This window comes from Notamacropus eugenii, chromosome 1, assembly GCF_028372415.1.
Source record: "Notamacropus eugenii isolate mMacEug1 chromosome 1, mMacEug1.pri_v2, whole genome shotgun sequence".
Classification (NCBI taxonomy): domain Eukaryota; kingdom Metazoa; phylum Chordata; class Mammalia; order Diprotodontia; family Macropodidae; genus Notamacropus; species Notamacropus eugenii.
The window spans coordinates 516,901,785-516,920,800 of NC_092872.1; the positions used below are offsets into that span (position 1 = coordinate 516,901,785).

At 39.0% G+C, this 19,016-nt stretch overlaps 1 long non-coding RNA gene across 1 annotated transcript in view; it reads right to left on the reverse strand.

Annotated features, from left to right (window-relative positions):
* Positions 1–10,315: 10,315 nt before the first annotated feature.
* LOC140519995 (uncharacterized) overlaps positions 10,316–19,016 on the reverse strand; it is a 31,001-nt gene continuing 22,300 nt past the window's right edge. Inside the window, exons 3-4 of the long non-coding RNA XR_011972350.1 lie at positions 11,104–11,215; positions 10,316–10,998 (exon numbers count right to left, since the gene is read on the reverse strand). This is a non-coding gene — a long non-coding RNA (uncharacterized lncRNA). The remainder of the gene's footprint in view (positions 10,999–11,103; positions 11,216–19,016) is intronic.

Sequence of the window (19,016 nt, forward strand, 5' to 3'; positions counted from 1 at the left end):
TGACTTGCCCAGGATTATACAGCTAGTAAGTGTCTGATCCAGATTTGAACTCAGGAAGATATTACTAGTATTCATATTTCTAAAGTGCTTTAAGGTTTACAAAATCTCCTTTTCTCACAACCTGTGAAGCAGGTAGTCACCATTTTACAAATGCTAAGACCAAAACGAAAAGAGATCAATTTCTGCCTAAGTCACACAAGAAAGGTCAAAGCAAGGACTCAAATTCAGGACCTCTGGCTCCAAGTCTATTGCTCTTCCCACAAGGCAAGAACCTTAAGCACATGCCCAAGCATTTCTACATTTCTTCTTGGGATTCATGTTCAATGCCCTTCCACTAATCTCTGCCTATTATTCATCCTTCAAGGCCCAGCTCAATGTCTTCCTCCAGAATGCTTGCCCTGGCCACCCATTCCCTCCTCCTCTGGCCACCTTTAGCACTTTGTACCTCTTATGTAACATGTGACCTTATACTGTAGTTATTTGTATATTTATTTCTTCCAACCTACCAGATTCCAGTAGACAAGGCTTATTGTTTAGTCGTTTTTGGTCGTGTCCAACTCTTCGTGACCCCTTTTAGGGTTTTCTTGGCAAAGATACTGGAGTGGTTTGCCATTTTCTTTGGCAGCTTGTTTTATAGGTGAGGAAACTGAGGCAAACAGGATTAAATGGCTTGCCCAGGATCACACAGCTAGTACTTGTCTGCAGCAAGATTTGAACTCAGGAAGAGGAGTCTTCCTGATTCCAGGCCCAGCACTCTAGCCAGAGTCACCTAGACTGTCTCTCATTAATCTTTGTGCCCCCTGCATCACACAAACTGAATGAAATAATACATTTCCTTAGCACTCATATAGTTTACAAAGTACTGTACTCACAACCACATTGTGAGGTAAGGAGTACAAATACTATTGTCCCTATTTTATGGATGAGTCCCAAGGAGATTAAGATATTTGCCCAATATCATACAACTAGTAAGTAGTGGAGGCAGGACTTGGACCCAGGTCTCCTGACTCTAAATCCTTCTGCCTTAGTAGTTACTCAAGGAATAACTCCTGATTGAATTCATTTTCAGTTCAGCACAGTGGAATTGACACATGGTATTGGGGAAGGAGTACCACACTTGGAGTTTGAAGACTCTGTCTCCAGAGTTCTGATACTTACTCACTGGGTAATCTTGAACAAGTCATTCGGCTCCTTTCAGCCTCAGTTTCCACATCTATAGAGTGATGATAATAATATCCATGCTACTTACCTCACAGGGTTGTTATGAAGAGAGTGCTTTATAAACTTCATAGCTCTTTAGAAAGGTGAGCTATACAGCTCTTTTTGTAGTGGCCAAGAACTGGAAATCAAGGGAATACCCATCAATTGAGGAATGGCTGAATAAATTGTGATATATGAATGTAATGGAATACTATTGGTCTATAAGAAATGATGAGCAGGCAGACTTCAGAGAAGTCTGCAAAGACTTATATGAACTGATGCTGAGTGAAGTGAGCAGAACCAGAACTTTGTACATGGTAACAGTCATAGTGTTCATGACTGACTTTGATAGATTTAGCCCTTCTCAGCAATGCAAGGACTTAAACAATTCCAAAGGACTCATGATGGAAAATGCCATCCACACCCAGAGAAAGAACTATGGAGTCGGAATGCAGAGAGAAGCAGACGATTTTCTTTTTTATTTTGTTTTTCTTTCTTTCTCATGGTTTCTCCCTTTTGTTATAATTCTTCTATGCAACATGACTAATGTGAAGATGTGTTTAATAGGAATGTATGTGTAGACTCTATATCGGATTGCATGCTGTCTTGGAAAGGGAGAAGAGAAGGAGGGAGAGAAAATTTAAACATTATGGAAGTGAATGTTGGAAACTAAAAATAAATAAATTAACTAATAAAAAAAAGAAATGTGAGCTATAAGAATTATGTAAAGTTGCCCACTGGCACTGTACCAGAAGCCTCAGTAGCTCAGCAAGGCCTTCCAAAGCTTGCCCTCCTCTCAAGAACCCTGAGTTCCTTCCATAACACTGAAGTCTTCCTTCAGTGATTCTGATAAGTGGCAGATAGTAGTGAAGGTGGAAGACACTGAAGGGTAGAAGGAGGACTTTAAAAAAAGACAAGGAAACAGGAAAGAGGAAAAGGAAGAAAGATAGAGAAGAAAGAAGTCATTTGAGCTTTTTCTTCAGTTCTGTCTTCCATAAAGAGAGTTACCAGTTGTTTTCTAAGGCCTGTTCTAGCTCTAAATCCTATGACCAAACTGGTCCATTACACACCAGCATGACGAAGAAAAGACCAGGTCTAATATGGCAGACCCCATTATAAAACATCCTGAAAGAGTGTGGCTTTTGTTATTGGGCAAGTCAAGTCATGACTTTGGTGCCCAAGCTTGGGTCCCTAGGGAGCGTTTGCTCCCTCACTAGAGTGTAGAGGTGCTTGGATGTCCAGGACTTCCTATCCAGGAAGAACCCCGAAACTTACGTTTCATTATTAATTATTATATTATTATTATATATAATAACTATTATATACTCTTCTTAGAGTAAACAGAAATAGATAAATCCTAAATGTCAAGAGTTAGAAGGGACCTTAGAGATTATGTGGTTCAATCCTCTCATCTTACAAAGAAAACCAAGAAGGGATCAAGGGAAGGGATTTAGCCAAGGTAACACAATGAGTTGGTGACAAAGCTGAGCCTAGAATCCAGTTTTGTTGATTCCTGGTATAATATTCTTTCTACTACTGCACATTGTTACTCTTCACTATCTTATAGGATAGTAGGGGAAATAAGACAGATGTAAAAAATGAATAAATGCCATATGGTCTGTTAAGAGTACAGACTATATTGCAGTTAAATCTTGTTGAATTAGCATGGCTTTCTGGAAGATATGGACCTTGAACAATATATTGGATTTGAAGAGGTGGAGAGGACCAGAGAGCGGAAGGGAGCAGTGCTTTAGGCAAGGATCATACATTTACAGATCAACTAAGAATCAGCAAAGGTCTAGAAGAAGAAAGGTTTTATCTGGGAGGATGATAAATAGAGGAAGTTGGTTGGAATAAAGATCGCTATGGAGAAAGTGAAATAGCTCTGGGAAGAGAGAACTGGAATGCTAAGGTCTAAATGTAGGAATTTGGACTTTGCTCTGTAGCCAGTGGGAGCCACTGAAACTTCATGATGGCCATCAATCCCCATTGGGTGCCATGTAAACAATAACTAAGACCAGTAAATGACAATCCACAGTCCTGAGTGGTTGATTTCAATCATTAAATTCAACAGACTTTTAAAAATTCTTGAATTAAATTTTGTTTTCAAGTCTTCATTGTCTACCTACCATCTCCTCCAAGCTTATCTTTTCTTTTTTTTAATACTATTTTATTTTCCCCCCAGTTATATGTAAAAACAATTTTTAACATTTGCTGGCTTTTTTTTTAAGTTTTGAGTTCCCTCCCTCTTCTTCCTCTTCCCTGAGACAGTAAGTAATCTGATATAGGTTTTACATACGCAGTCGTTCAACAGACTTTTATTAAGTAAGCAAGATGTTGTCCTTCTAGAAGAGGAAGAGAGAGGAGAAGAGAAAGGATAAAAAGATGGAAGAGACATGAGATCAAGAATCTCACAGTCCAAAAGAGAAAATGAAGTGCATCATCCCATTGGCATGGGGTGATGAGGTAGGGGTTTGGGGAGGCACATGCTTCCTCCCTGCGATCATCACCATCTCATTACCTTTTGCAGGTCTCTGGAGTCAAAAAAGCATAACCATTCCTAGTCACTCCCTTCCCCCACTGTGGATTGGTGAGGAAAGGGCTATTTCTGCAGGAGCCAATTGCTCTCATCAGGACTATACCTACAGTGAAATTATTCCCTGGACCACTGCAATCCACTATCACCATGGCCCTCCGGGCTACTCTGCCCCATACCCTAACACTACTGCATTTGGGTTCTGCCTGTCCTTGAGGCTGCCATATGCTTCATTTGGATTTGTCTCAGATGAAACTTCCATTCGTTGTGACCCTGGATGTGACTGTAGATGCCAGTGCTGCTAGGCTTAGAGGCGCAGTGTTCAGAGCAAGGGAGAAGGGCATCCTGCCAAGAGTCTGGAATGCATCTGGAGTGCTGTGTTCAATTCTGAGTGCCCCATTTCAGGAAGAACGCTGACAGCTGAAGCATGTTTAGAAGAGGACAACCTGTTTTGTGAAGATCCTTGAAGCTGTGCCATGTATTGCAGGAACTGAGAGACAGAGTCACTATGTTCAAGTAGAAGGACTTTGATGTGGAAGAGAGATTCCACTTTTTTTTGGTCTGTTTTTTATATTTATTCATTGTGAACTGAAATACAGAAAGACCAAAAAAAAAAAAAAACATTTCCTGGTACACAACACAACATAAAAACAGAATTCAATGTAAATTTCGGTATACTAATTCAATACAAATTTCTATTCCTTTCCATTTCCAGAGTGAATTTCCATTTCACACTATTTACTTAAAAAAACCAACTATGTAATTAATACTAGATATCATTTTCAAAGTTACCCTGCTTTTCTATGCTTCCTAAGTTTTCTTTTGTACTTTGCTGTACGCTTTTTTTGAAAGAGATTCCATTTGTTCTGCTTCACCTCCCCCCCCCCCCCCCCACAGTAGTTTGCAGGGGGTAAAATCTCCAGGGAAGAGTTTGAAGGCTCTACTAGGGAAAACTAAGTAGAAATTGGGAGTTATTCAACAATGGAATGGGATGTCTCTGGAGGTAATGAATTACTCCCCCCTGGAGATCTTCAAACAAAGTCTAGATGACAGTCCTTAGGGAAGGTTGTAGAGGGAGTCCTCCTCAGGGACTTGTTAAATTAGATGACTTCTGAGGTCCCATTCAGCTCAGATACTGTGATTCTGTAAGGGAACTTGGGAGAAGTGGCAGTAAGTACAGGCAGAATGCTCTGAGCATTTTCAGAAGGGTTCACTTTCCTCCTAAGGCTTGACTAAAGCCAAGATCAGGACTAAGTAAGGAGAGTTCAAGAGCCCTTATGCCAAGTGAGATATGTTTTCCTTCAGCAGGCAAGTATTCTTCCAAATTAGTCTTGGCCCCATTTTGGACACTACGAGTGTCTGATAGGATCCAGTGTTGACATGGAACAGACTTCCCACTCCCAGATACATCAGCATCTTTGTCCAAAGGGGTCAGCATTGCCTTTAGAATCATAACAACTTGAATATATATATATATATATATATATACACACACATAAAATCAAATGAGTTTAAGAGAAGGGATTCCCTTCCCCCTTATTTTGGGGACTTGTCTAGGAAGAAGACTGGATGATTGAGGAGAAGGAGTGAAGGTCTCCATTGATTTCAGCGGCTCTGAAGCACTCTCTCAAGAAAGATGATTAATTAAACCTAGGAATCTCTGGGGGAGAGGCCCAGTCTCAGGAACCACTTGTAACCACCTGTCCAAGGATTTTTCCAGCAAAACAAATAACCAAGGAGGATGGAAGAAGACTAGTTTTCATTTCCAGTTCTGCCACTAAATTGCTTGGTGACCTTAGGCAAATCACTTCCTTCTCTGTGCTTAAGGAGAAATTGGACTGACAACTGAAGTTCAATCCAGCTCTAGCATTCTTTTTAAAAATTATTTTTAAATTGAATTGAATTTATTTTTTGTTACATTTTAAGCTCCAAACTGTCTGCCTCCTTCCTTCCTTCCGCACTCCACACCAGAGAAGGCCACCATTATATATGTATGTGTACATATATGTATATATGTTTATATGCATGCATATATATGTGTATATGTATGTGCATATATACGTAAAACTACACTATGCATATTTCTGTTCATCAGTTCTTCCTCTGAAGGTGGATGGCATCTTCCTTCATAGGTCCTTTGTAGATGATTTGAATATCTGTAATACTGAGAACAGTTTAATCATTCATAGTTATTCTTTGAATAATATTGCTGTTACTGTATACAACATTCACTTGGTTCTTCTGGCTTCACTCTTCATTACTTCATGCAAGTCTTTCCATGTTTTTCTAAAATTAACCAGTTCATCATTTCTTACAGCACAGTAGGATTCCATCATAATCACATTCAGTCAGTCTCCAATTCACGGGCATCCCCTCAATTTCCAGTTCTTTCCCACCACAAAGAGAACTGCTATAGATACTTTAGAACATATAAGTTCTTTTCCTTCCCTTCTGCCCCCTTCACCCCAAATTATCTTGGGAAACAGACTTAAGAATGGCATTGCGGGGAACAAAAGGTATACACAGTTTTATAACTCTTTGGGCATAATTTCAGATTGTTCTTCAAAATGGTTGACTCAGTTCACAGTTCCACCAACAGTGTATTAGTGTCTCAGTTTTTCCACAGTCCCTTCAATGTTTATCGTTTCCCCCTCCTATCATTTTAGCCAATCAGATAGGTGTGAGATGATATCTCAAAGTTGCTTTAATTTACATTTCTTTAATTGATGATTTAGAGTATTTTTTCATATGACTATATATATACATATATATAGCTTTAATATCTTCCTCCAAAAATTGCCTGTTCATCTTCTGACTATTTATCAGCTGGGGAATGACTCATATCCTTATAAATTTGACAAAGTTCTGTATATATTTGAGATAAGACCTTTATCTGAGAATCTGTCCATAAAATTTTCCCCCTAATTTTCTTTCTAATCTTAATGACAGTTTTATTTGTACAAAAACTTTTTGGTGTAATCAAAATTATCCATTTTACACTTCACAATGCTATCTCTTGTTTATTGATAAATTCTTCTTTTATCCATAAATCTGACAGGTAGTATGTTGCATGTTCTTCTAATTTACTTATGATATCTCCCTTTATGTCTAGGTCGTATCCATTTTGACCTGATCTTGATAAATGGTGTAAGATATTAATCTATACCTATTTTCTGCCAGACTGTTTTCCAGTTTTCCACCAATTTTTGCCTAATAGTGAATTCTTATCTGAAAAGCTTAAATCTTTACATTTGTCAAACACAAGATTACTATAAGCGTTTACTACTGTATATTGTATGTCTACTCTGTTCCACTGACCCACCTTTCTGTTTCTTAGCCAGTATCAGATAGTTTGATAATGACTACCTTTAAGACCTGGTACTGCTAGACCTCCTTTGTTTACTTTTTTTTTTCATTAATCCCTTGATATTCTTTGTTCTTCCCAGTGAATTTTGTTATTTTTTCTAGCTCAGTAAAATAATTTTTTGGTAATTTAATTGAAATGGCATTGAATAAGTAGATTAGTAGAATTGGTAGATTAGTATAGTAGAATTGTCATTTTATTACATTGGCTCTACCCACTCATGAACAATTACTATTTCTTCACTTATTTAAATCTGACTTTATTTGTATAAAAATTGTTGTATAATTTTATTCATGTAATTCCTCTGTTTGTCTTGGCAAGTCTTCTCCCAGATATTTTATGCTGTCTACAGTTATTTTAAATGAAGTATTTCTTACTACCTCTTCTTGTAAGGTTTTGTTGGAGATGTGTAGAAATGCTGATGATTTGTATGGATTTATTTTATATCCTGCTACTTCACTAAAATTATTAATTGTTTTAACTAGCTTTTTAGTTGCCAGTTCTAAGCATTCTTTAATTTTTTTCAACTTAAGCCCAGGCCCACTTTAGGTTCTGATATCTCATTCTTCTGTGACTATCCTGTCATTCCACCACCAACACCTCTCCCCCACCCCCCAATATTTACCAGGCTTACTTCCTACCCTGAGGCTCAGCCTCTTCACTAAGCCCAACATTTACTCATTTGGTTTTTTCCCATATTTCTCTCCCAGCTCTCCCAAGTAGGTGATTGATGGATGTTTGTTCTATTTTCTGAGTACCTTCCCCAGAAATGTGGCCTTAAGAATTGAGTACTCAGGAAAAGCAGCCCAGGATAGTTGATGCAGGACCATGTCTCCACTTCTAGATGGATATGTATCTATATCTATATATGTGGCTAGGTCTCCACATGCATGGCTGTATATAAACATGTGTCTATATGTAAATACATGACTGGGTACATGTCTGTGTATTAGTTCCTTGATATTAAAATGAATCCTATTGTCACCTCCCACCAGATAATCTGAGCCCAGAAATCTGGAAAGCAGATGGAGGCCACCAGGAATCTTCTATCTCCCGGGACACAGTATTTGACTCCAGCCAGGCCTTCCCCAGGGCAAGCATCTCCTCCCCCTCCTCTTCAGCTTTCTTTACCTCTTTTCATTGGTGGGAAGATGGGGTGGGGTAGGGAATGGAAACTTGCCTTTAGAACTAAGATTCAGGGAGCATTGTTCACACGGACTGGGAGTCCTCTCTGCTTCTTCGGAGCAAGGGTCAGTGCCCTCCCTGTGGGGGTCAGAGCTCAGGGTTACCTCCCAGAACTGGGGAAGCCCCTACTGATAAGGCTAGGGAGCACCTTCTCCCCTCAGAACATTTGGGTTAACTGTGCCAGTTACCTGTAGCCCTGGTGATTTCTTCGCTCATTTCCTGAAACCATTATTATTGTTATTAATAATATGGATAACAACCATATGATTCTTAGTGCCCTTATTGTTAGCAAAAATAACAGCCCCCATTTCCATGGTTTAAGGCTTTGTTGTTGTTTGGGCCATTAAGCATATCTGACTTTTTGTAATCCCATTTGGGATTTTCTTGGCAAAGATACTGGAGTAGTTTGCCATTTTTTTCTCCAGCTCATGGATGAGACAACTGAGGCAAACAGGGTTAAGTGACTTGCTTGGGGTCACACAGTTAATAAGTGTCTGATTTGAACTCAGGTCCTCCTGACTGCAGGGCCAGTGCTCTATGCACTGTGCCACCTAGCTGCGCTGCTTTAAGGTTTACAAAATGCTTTAATCAATAGACTTGTGAGAGAGTCTAAATATTTTTATCCCCATTTTACACATGAAGACATTAAGGCCCTGAGGTCCCATAGCAAGTACAAAGTTTTTGTAACACTAATTGGGCTCAGGATTGTCCCTTTCCATGTGTGTCTGGTCTTCCAAATAGATTGTGAACCTAGGAAGAAGTGAGTCTGTATTTTATGCCTGTTTATCTCCCCCAGAGCGCATAGCACAGGTCTGGACATATAAGGCATCCAGTTTTAAATGCAGTTTTAAGCTTTTTTTAGCTTATGTCTTAGTGCTTTAACCTTTGCTAGCTCAAAACTGCACTAAGACTTTGGGGACACCCCATATAGTAAGGGCTAAATAAATATCTACTTATTAGTTGAAGAATTGAGATACCACATATTTTCTACCCTAACAGCAGAGATTGGGAGCCAAGACTCATGACTTGCTTTGCTTGTTTTCTTTCCTGTCGCTGCTCCTTCCCCGTTCCTGCCCCCTGCCTCCATCTCTAAGGAACTCTCATCCAAAGTGTTCAATCACATCTTGGGGGAGAACATGCTTGAGAGGCCCCCTGCACTTATATACCATGCCTGGCATGGGAATGAGAGGAAGTATAGCACTGAGAAAGGCTAACTCAACAGTTATGCTTTGGGGGCATCTGTGAACTGAAAGAATCTCACCACTGTGCGATCTTGGAGGGAATATAAAGTACAAGGGAAAGTATTCAGGAGGGAAAACAATCCATTGGTACATTGGGTGAGCAGCCTGAAAATATGCAGATTTCCCAGGTCTTTAGAGAGATATGCAAAATTAGGGCTCCTGGCTGGTGAACACAAAGGCACCCTTGTGTAATTTGCAGGGCCTGGACATTTTTTAACTGAGGGGAGAGTATATGCTCAGTTATGCTCCAGAACAAATTTCACCTTCCTCCATTTTCTCCTGAACAAGTGAGTGCTTTTGCTCACTATTCAGTGAATGAATTTGCTTTGTCATGGGTACTTGTTGCCCCACTCATACTATACATTCATTAAGGAATTAATAGCTAGTTCAAAAATTTGAGGTGGTAGTCTTTGCAGGGAGTTTGAAGAACTTAAGAGGGAAAAAGAGAAAGTGGTTAGATGGAGCAGAGTTGGACTATGTGAAAATGAGGACTTAGTTCCCTGGTGGGAGGTCTATACAACCACTTGACCCTACGGATTGCAGTAATTACTTTGAAATATCAGTGGAGAAGTGAGGAGTGAAAGGAGCTTGAAACATGGAACAATAAGGCACAATCAAATCAACACCATTATTGGCACTGGAAAGGGAGTGTCAATCAACTCCCATGTGACATCACTCATTATCTCTATGACTTCCTAGACTGTAAGTTCCTCAAAGGTAAGACTTGTCTTTTGTATTTCTATCCCCAGGGCTTTGCTCTGTATTTGGCACATAAAAGAGATTGATAAATGTTTTTTCATTCATTTATTGAGAGACCATCAATCAGCAAACACATATTAAGTTATTACTATAGAACAGGAAAATCATCTCTGCTTTCAGAGAATTTACATTCTAAGGAGGGAGACAACATATACATAAACTGTGCTTGCAAGATAAATGGTTGTTGTTTGTCCTTTGTTTTCAAAGACAACCAGTGATATCATGGGAGATGTGTTGACTTGAGTGTGAATTGAAGTGAGGCAGAGTTGCACAAAGTCTCACTCTCTTCCTAAGTCATCAAAGTTCAGTGGCAAGACAAAAGTCAAGATGACCAATAATGGCCCAGAATTCAGTGGATGATCTTTGAGTCTTTGTTGTTTGACCAAAGTCTAAGAGCCCCCGTAGTACTTGCTTCAGCCGTCTTTGCGGGCATTGGAACAAAGTCTTCTCGTCTACTCATTCTACCAGGGGAAGTCTTCACAAGCTTTGTGTAGACGTTCCCTTAACTCACCAACAGGTCTGAGGCCTATCAGTTACCCCCAACTTGGTTCAGCCCATCTGCTGAGATGTTTACTGGGACGTGGCCACTGCACATGCTACAGAGCCATAGGTGAGAGTTGGGTGAAAAATGGATGCCAAAAGTGAGTGAGCAGTCCTGAAAAGGGCTCAGCAAGCCCTCACATCAGAGGAGCTTCTGACCACCCCATACACCCCTAGATAAATACAGAATAATACCTTAATAAAATAATATATATAATATATAATATAAATAAGTAAAAATAATATACAAATAAATAAAAATAATATATAATAAATACCTTAAAGGAGAAGGTGCTTGCAAATGAGCGGATGAGAAAGGCCTCCAGAAGAATACAGTGCTTGAGCTGACTCTTAAGGCAGTGGAATGGCAGATGGAGAGTCTATCAGGACCTTTGAGTTTGTGGAGAAGAATAACACATTAAGAAACTGGCAAGGTAGGAAGACGTTAGATTGTAAATAGCTTTAGTTTAATGTCAAATGGAGTTTTTATTTGATCCTAGAGGCAATAGTGAGCCACTGCATTTTATTGAGTAGCAGATTGACATGAGCAAGTCTACATTTTAAGAAAATCACTTTGGAAATTGATAGATAGGATGGATGGAGAGGAGTAGAGAAAGATTTAAGGTAGAAAGTCCAATGAAAAGTGACTGCAAAAGTTCATCCAGAGGAACAGAAGAGGAGAATCATGAAAAAAGGTAGAAATGAGGGATAAATAGCACTTCCAAACTTCAAACTATATTATAAAGTGCAGTCATCAAAACCCTTTGGTATCAATGGAATAGACTAGAGTAAGGAGAATCAGAAATAATGAGACTCAATAACCTAGTTTTTCATAAAGCCAAAAACGTATATTACTTGGGAAAGAACTCTATCTAATGAGAATGGTTGGGAAAACTGAAAAGCAGTCTGACAGAATTTAGACTAATTACACAGTTTTCCACAATAAATTCAAACTGGATATACAACCTGATTATTAAAAGTCATACCATTAAAAAATTCCAAAAGAAGCAGCTTCTATGCCTTTTGCAGCTATGAAAAGGAGATGTATTTTTTTCTAGCGGATATTATCAATTTATCAAAGAAAGGTAAACTTTTAAAAAACAAGAGTGAGCCTATCACAGCTTTAAGTGCTGTGTAGGCTAACAAACAAACGAAAGGTTAACACACCTTCTGTATCTGCTTTCTTGCAGGGGCAAAGGACCTGGCTCCAGAATCAAGTCCCTCTCTTCTTACACATGGATATTCTGTTTTGCTTGGAAACATTTCCCCAACCTCACTTGTGATATCACACTGAAAATTTCCCAGACACCTCCTCTTCTGCTTATAGGATGCTAAAAAGTCTGGGGTGAGGCTACTCTGGAAATATGTAATGTCAGCAGCTTAGTTCCACCATGCAAAGTAAAATAAGTACAGTACAGAATTAGAATAAGTTTGAAGAAACTTAGCATGAGAGGTGAATCTGATTCCTATCAGATCTTCCCACTTTATTTTACCTTTAGTTCTAGACATTTCATAAAGGAATTCTGGTGTCATGTTAGCAGGTTGGAAAAGAGTGTCAGTCACGCTTTTATTTTACTCTGCCTTTCCCCAAGATGAGTCTGGGCAGGCAATTCAGTGACCTAAATTCAAATATGGAACAATATTCCAAAACAAAAATGGTCTCTTCAATTTGAGTTGTCAAGCAGGTAACTGGGAAGATGCCCAGAAGTGAAGAAACAGAGCTCTCAACTTTAAAAAAATAAAAGACGCAGAAGGAGAGAGAAAATGCTCAACCTTGGTCAAAAAGATAAATGTACCAGAGGCCTGGGAAAATTTACCATTTCAAACTAGTGACCTCCTAAATAAGAAAGGGAGATTGTGTTTCTAGCATAAACCCATTTAGTTCCTCCCCTCCTTTGAACTGGGAAGGGAAAAGAGGAGAAATTCCCTTTCGAAAGAGTAAATATTAAGTACTGCATGCCCAGCTCTTTCCTCTAGAGATCAAGGGAGCTTGCTTATTTTTGAGTGGACACTCATGCCTTTGTGGATGGGTGTGCTGGCCCTGCTGCTTCACAGAGAATTTTTGGTTGGATTCTCCTAGATTCTCTTTTTCTATGTATGTATATATGGATGGATGGATGTGTATGTGTGTATGTATACATATATACACATACATATGTGTGTATTTATGTATATATGTGGGTACATATGTATGTATAGAAACACACATGCACATACATGTTCTGCACCTCTTGGTCTGGATCCTCCTCCTCTTCCTCCTCTCCTTCTTCATCTTCATCTTCCTCCTCTTCTCTGGCCCCTTTCTCCCTAGCTGTATCCCCACCCCTGCAATCTCTTCCATATGAGCAAGTGCATGAGTATACTGTTCATTGCTGCTAAATGCTTTGGACAGTGGTTGGGAAGTGGGTATTAAGCTACACCCCAGAGTCTTCCGCACAGCTGTTGAGATGGGCATTGTGCTTGTTGTGCAGAGAAAACAGCTTCATGGTGCGGCTGGGTTGGATCCCTTGTGGAACTTTAGGAAGATCCGTTGTTTTCAAAAACTCTTCTGCAGCACCAGAGGCATTCAAGTCCTCCCTCTCCCCCCAACAAAACTGACAAGACTGGTCCTCAGTCTACTGTGTATGACTCTTAATTACTGGGATGCTTAGTTATCTCGGTAACAGGCTCTTTAAAGATGGATGCTGTCTGCTGGGTGGGGTGAAGCAGGCTGGGAAGACTGCTGTATTAAATCTGGCTTTCCCTTGACTGGATTAGAATAGCCAGAGTGCGTCCTCTGCCTGTTTTTGTTCATCTTATTCATGAGCATTTTTTTTGTTCAGGTCCTTAGAGCTCCCAGGTAATGGACTACCTGAGGTTTGCTTTAGAATTTCTTCCTCCTTTGGAATTATGTTTATGCAATCGCAGTGAGTGCCTCATAGAGAAATAACCCAAGCACCAGCAGTCTCCTAGTCAAGAACCCCTCTGGCTGGCGCTTCATTAAGCTTCCTGGGAAATAGGAACTAGGAACCCTCTTCCCTATCACACACAGTTCCCTTGGAGATGTATTCTTAACCAAATAAGGGATAGAGGCCTTATTACACAAGAGAAAATAGCTCATTTTGACTACATGAAATTGAAAAATATTTGCACAAACAAAATTGATGCATGTATGATAAGAAGGGAAAGTCAACTGGGGGGAAATCTTTGTATCAGATTTTTCAGATAAGAATTTGGTATCCTACATATATATATACATATATATAATTATTGGATATATAGTATAATTATATATTCTATATATATATATATATATATATATATATATATACCACTAACAGAAATATATTAATCCAAACACCATTCTTCAATAGGCAAGTAGTTCATAGATATGAATAAACAGTTCTCAAAAGAACTACAAACTATTAAAACCATATTTGTTTCAAATGTCTAACAACAAGAGACATACACATCAAAATAACTCTGAAGTTTTTACCTCATACCCAGCAAACTGGCAAAAATGAGAAAAGATAGGAATAGTCAGTGGCACAGGGGTTATGGAAAGAGAGGCACACTAATGCGTTGTTGGTGTTGGTGGAGTTGTGAATTAGCATAACCGTTTTGGAAAGCAATTTTGAATTACTCAAATAGAGTCACTAAAATGTCCGTACCTTTGATCCAGAGATTCTATTGCTAGGCATATAGCCCAAAGATAATAAGAAAGACCCCACATACACCAAACTGTTGATAGCAATACTTTTTTTGTGTTAGCAATAAGTGTAAACAATGGCTAAACCGACTGTGGTATATGAATGTAATAGAATATAATTGTGTTATAAGAAATGATAAATATGAAGAATTCAGAGAAGCAAGGAACAAATTCCATGAACTGATACAAAAAGAAGTAAACAGGATCAATAATGATGCATGCTACCCACTTCCTGACTGAGCATCGATAGTCTCAAGATCCCAAATGAAATATATCTTTGCTCATGACCAATGTGGGGAATTATTTTTTTGCTTGATTATGCATATATGTTACCAGATCTTTGTTTTTCTTTTTTTCTCCAATGGGAGGTGGGAGTAGGAGGGATCAAGAGAAAATAAAGGTTTATTAATTGAAAAATATATAAAATTAGCATTAATTTTTTTAAATGAAGTAGGCAGACCCAAGAAAAGGCAGACCCAAGAAAATAATGAGCACAATGATTACAGCCATGTAAATGGATTGAACGGTGACCATGGAATAATTAAAAGTGAATGTTACAAAATTACAAAGTATAAGCATATTCTCAAAGAAGAAATATGAAAACACACCTTCTCCTACTTCTTTGTAGAGGTGGGAAGTACACATTAGTGTTACACTTGTAAGTGTGGAACGTTAAATATATTTTCAAAATTTTTTGATGTATTGATTAATTTTGCTGATTTTTTTCCTCTTCCTTTTTTTCTTTTTTAAAAAATTCTTTATTATATAGACTGGTTTTGTGAAAGAGTAGCCATAGAGAGGGAAATTTAAATTATATAAAAATAAAAGATATCAATAACAAAAAAAAGTTTAAGCTCTTATAAATGTAGAGGAAAGAAGTGATAAGAGAACTGGGTTGGTAGTTGTGTGGATGTAGAAAATGGAATGGACTAGCAGAGATATTGTAGAGAAAGATTTGGCAACTATTGGATAAATGGGTGAGCAAAAGAGGATGTCATCAAGGATGACACTGAGTTGTGTGAACCTGAGAGACTGAAAAGATGTTGTCTTCAAGAGTAATACTGAAGCTCAGAAAAGGGTAGGCTGGTGGAAGAGGGGTTTTAGACATGTTGAGTTTCAGGTGCCATATAGTTGTATCAATTTTGTGTTGTCTGTATCCCAAAGGAGGCAACCCTCCAGACCTGGACTAGGGCCAGTCACTGGAGGAGCCTGACCCTAAAGAGAAGGAATCAGGCTTTTTCTCATACTTGCTGGCTCATTACACCCTCATCTCAGAGTAGAACTCCTGTGAAAATCTCTAATACAAAGCTTACATATGGTTCATTTCTAGGGTCTCCCTTAAAGAGATGAACAGGATCCCTTTTTTAAAAAGTTACTTAAAGGACAGCAATTTATTTACCATAAAAGAAATGCTTAAAACACAAAAATCTCATAAGCAGATCTAGACAAAAAAATTAAAATATGAAACAGTAACCCATCACTCCTATTACATTCTCCTGTAAAGTAGGAAAAATGTTCCCCCACCCCCACCCCAGATTTGTGGGACTACTGCACAGATTTTACTTTCATCTCTTTCCACGCTGCCTTAAAAGCACCTCAAGATATAGATCTCGGTCAGCTAGAGTATAGCTTATCCTCCAGGTGGTGACCATCTTCTTCTGAGAAGCTCTTAGTTTCTGGAAGTTCCTCTCACTGGACAACCAGCTCCTAATTCAAGGATTCCAGACCTTTAAATTCACAAGGTAGCCACTAAGGCTGGAAGTGTCCATCTCTTAGGATCACTATTTGGTTATCTATGCTCAGCCCAAGAAATACAAAGCAAAAGAAGCAGTTAAAAGGACTTGAGATCCAGTCCCAGGATTACCTAGGCAAGCATATATTCTCAATGCCATGTCCTTAGAGCTTCTAGAGAGAAATCTCCTCCTCCTCCTGCCAGCAATCCAAAGGAGAGTTAGGATTGACTGTGTTTAAACAAAGAGGACTCCCTGAAAAAGAGCAGAGGTTTTTTTTTTTCCCTTACTCTCTTGTCTGTCCTATTGAGGAGAGCAACTCTTTCTGGTCCAGTTGCCAATCTTGTTTGGCACAGCGTTCCTTTTCATAGAGACCAAGGAACCAAGGGCATCTGATCACATGTGCCCTTTATCAAGGGACCAGAAGAGAAATGTCTCACCTGAAGGGACTCTGCTCTGTTGGAAGTCCTCCAATCCTGTCCCCTGCTAAACCTATATATATCTTAGTTATCAGACTTAATTTTTTAAAAAATATTTTTATTGATATATCTTGTTTAGACATCATCTGCATTTTCCCTATATCCTTCCCTTAACCTGTCCCACAACCTAGTCACGGTTGTATGGCTCTGATCTTGGGAGAGGAATAAGGATCTAAGATCAAGCCCCCTAGCCCAATTTGAAGCTTGTAGCAGAGTAACAAGGTAGGATACCCAGACCAAAGGGGAGACTGCAATTCTGTCACTCTGAGCCTACAGTGCTTTCCAGCTAGCTGACAGAGGCTGAGCTTAGCAGCAGTTTACTAGAACTACAACTAGGAGCAAGTCCGTGGTTATGTTTCTCAGACCCAAACTCAGACTAAAAGCTTGCAGAGCTTAGACTAGGAGGGTAGTGCTCAGACTTCACCCTGAATCACATTGCTTTGTGTGCACAGAAAGTTTACAGGCATGCAGTCTGAGCTATCCCCGAGATCCTAGAAAGGTAGACAACCCATGAGAATAGAAAACAGCACCAAGAACAGCCCAGCCATTCCTTCCGCAAGTTTGCTTGACTCTTAAGTTGAGAACTAAGGCTTGAGGAATGAGCAAACAAAACATGAACCCTACTATCATAAAGAACTATTTTGGTGACAGGAATGCTCAAAATACAAATCCATAAGAAGATAAGTATTCTAAAATATCTGTAAGTAAAATGTCAAAAGAAAAATATAGGTTGGAGGCAAATTGAGCTAGAACTCCAGGGAGAGATCAAGCAAGAGCCTTTTTAAAGAGTTTTAAGAATGATTTTATAAAGGCATTAACTGAGAATCATGCCAAGAACACAAGATGGAAGGATCAGCTTCTGGGGGAAGACATTCTGGGTTCCCCTATGGCATAGTGAGAGAAGTTGTTTTCAACTTGCTGGATAACTGGAATAAGCTTCATGTTTAAAACCTGTCAGACTGTCACACTTTCTTTTCCAAGGCCTCTCAAGAGGGTGAAGATCCAAGTTCATTCATAACTGGTGAAGAGGGAAGGGAAACCTTGCTCTCTCTCCCGTGGCTCCAAGAAATGGGTTTGGGCTTTCTTTTCAGTCTGTTTCCTTTTTCCTTTCAGTTCCAGGTACATGCTGTGAAATCCTTGGTGGATCTGAAATTGAACCATGGTGATCTTGGAGCAAGTGTCCACACTGGAAGTACCACCAGATAGTTCCAGCAGGGAAATCATGAGAAACTGAGGTGCCTGGGATTTGAATTCAAGGTGGATCTTTGAATTTAGAACTGGGGATTGTGCAATGTAGAAACTAAAAGAGGTTATGAACCTAATCCTCTTCTCTTCCCCAGAGACTTAAGTGGTGTTGAGGAAATGTTTGTATGGTTATTCTTACTATTCTTTCAAGTAAATATTTCTTTGTAAAAGCCAAGTGGTTTAAAAGCTAAGTGGTTAAATGGAACTGAGATGAGAGGACTACCTACAATTGAGGAACACCATTGATTGGGGTTGAAACCAATAGCAGAGAGTCTAGACACCCATGAACCTCCATAAGGGTACCAGATACCCTGGAGGAAGGGTGAAATGTAACATTCCTGGTCTTCAGGCAGTGGAGGCCAGGGTAGTCACTGTTACAAATACACAAATATAATGAGAGCACTAGAAGAGAAAATGGGAAAAGAACTGAGTTACAAATGAAAAAATTGGAAAGAGAATTAATAGCCTAGCAGAAGAAGTATAAAATCATACCCAAGCCACAGACTCCTTGCAGTTTAGAATGGATCAAACAGAAGTTAATGACTCCAAGAGACAACATATAGTAAAACAAAGTCAAAAGACTAAAAGAGAAAGAAAGAAGGAAAATGTAAGATAACTCATATAAAAAATAACTAATCTGGAAAACAGATTATGGAGAGATGGTTTAAATTTTTGGACTACATGAAAACCCTGACAAAATAAAAAAAAAAAGCCCAGACATCACATTTCAAGAAATCATAATAGAAAACTGTCCCTGTCTCTTAGAAGCAGCAGGCAAAGTGAAAATAGGAAGAATTCACTGGTAAATTCCTGAAAGAAAACCCCAAACTAAAAATTTCCAAGAACATAATAGCCAAAATTCAGAGCTTCCAGATCAAAGAAAAAATCATGCAAGCAGCCAGAAAGAAATTAAAGAATGGAGGGGTCACAGTCAGAATCACACAAGATTCAGCAGCCATCATTGTAAAAGAGTGGAAAGCTTAGAATATGATATTTCAGAAGGCAAAGATATAATCTTACTACCAAGTATGACTTACCTCGCAAACATG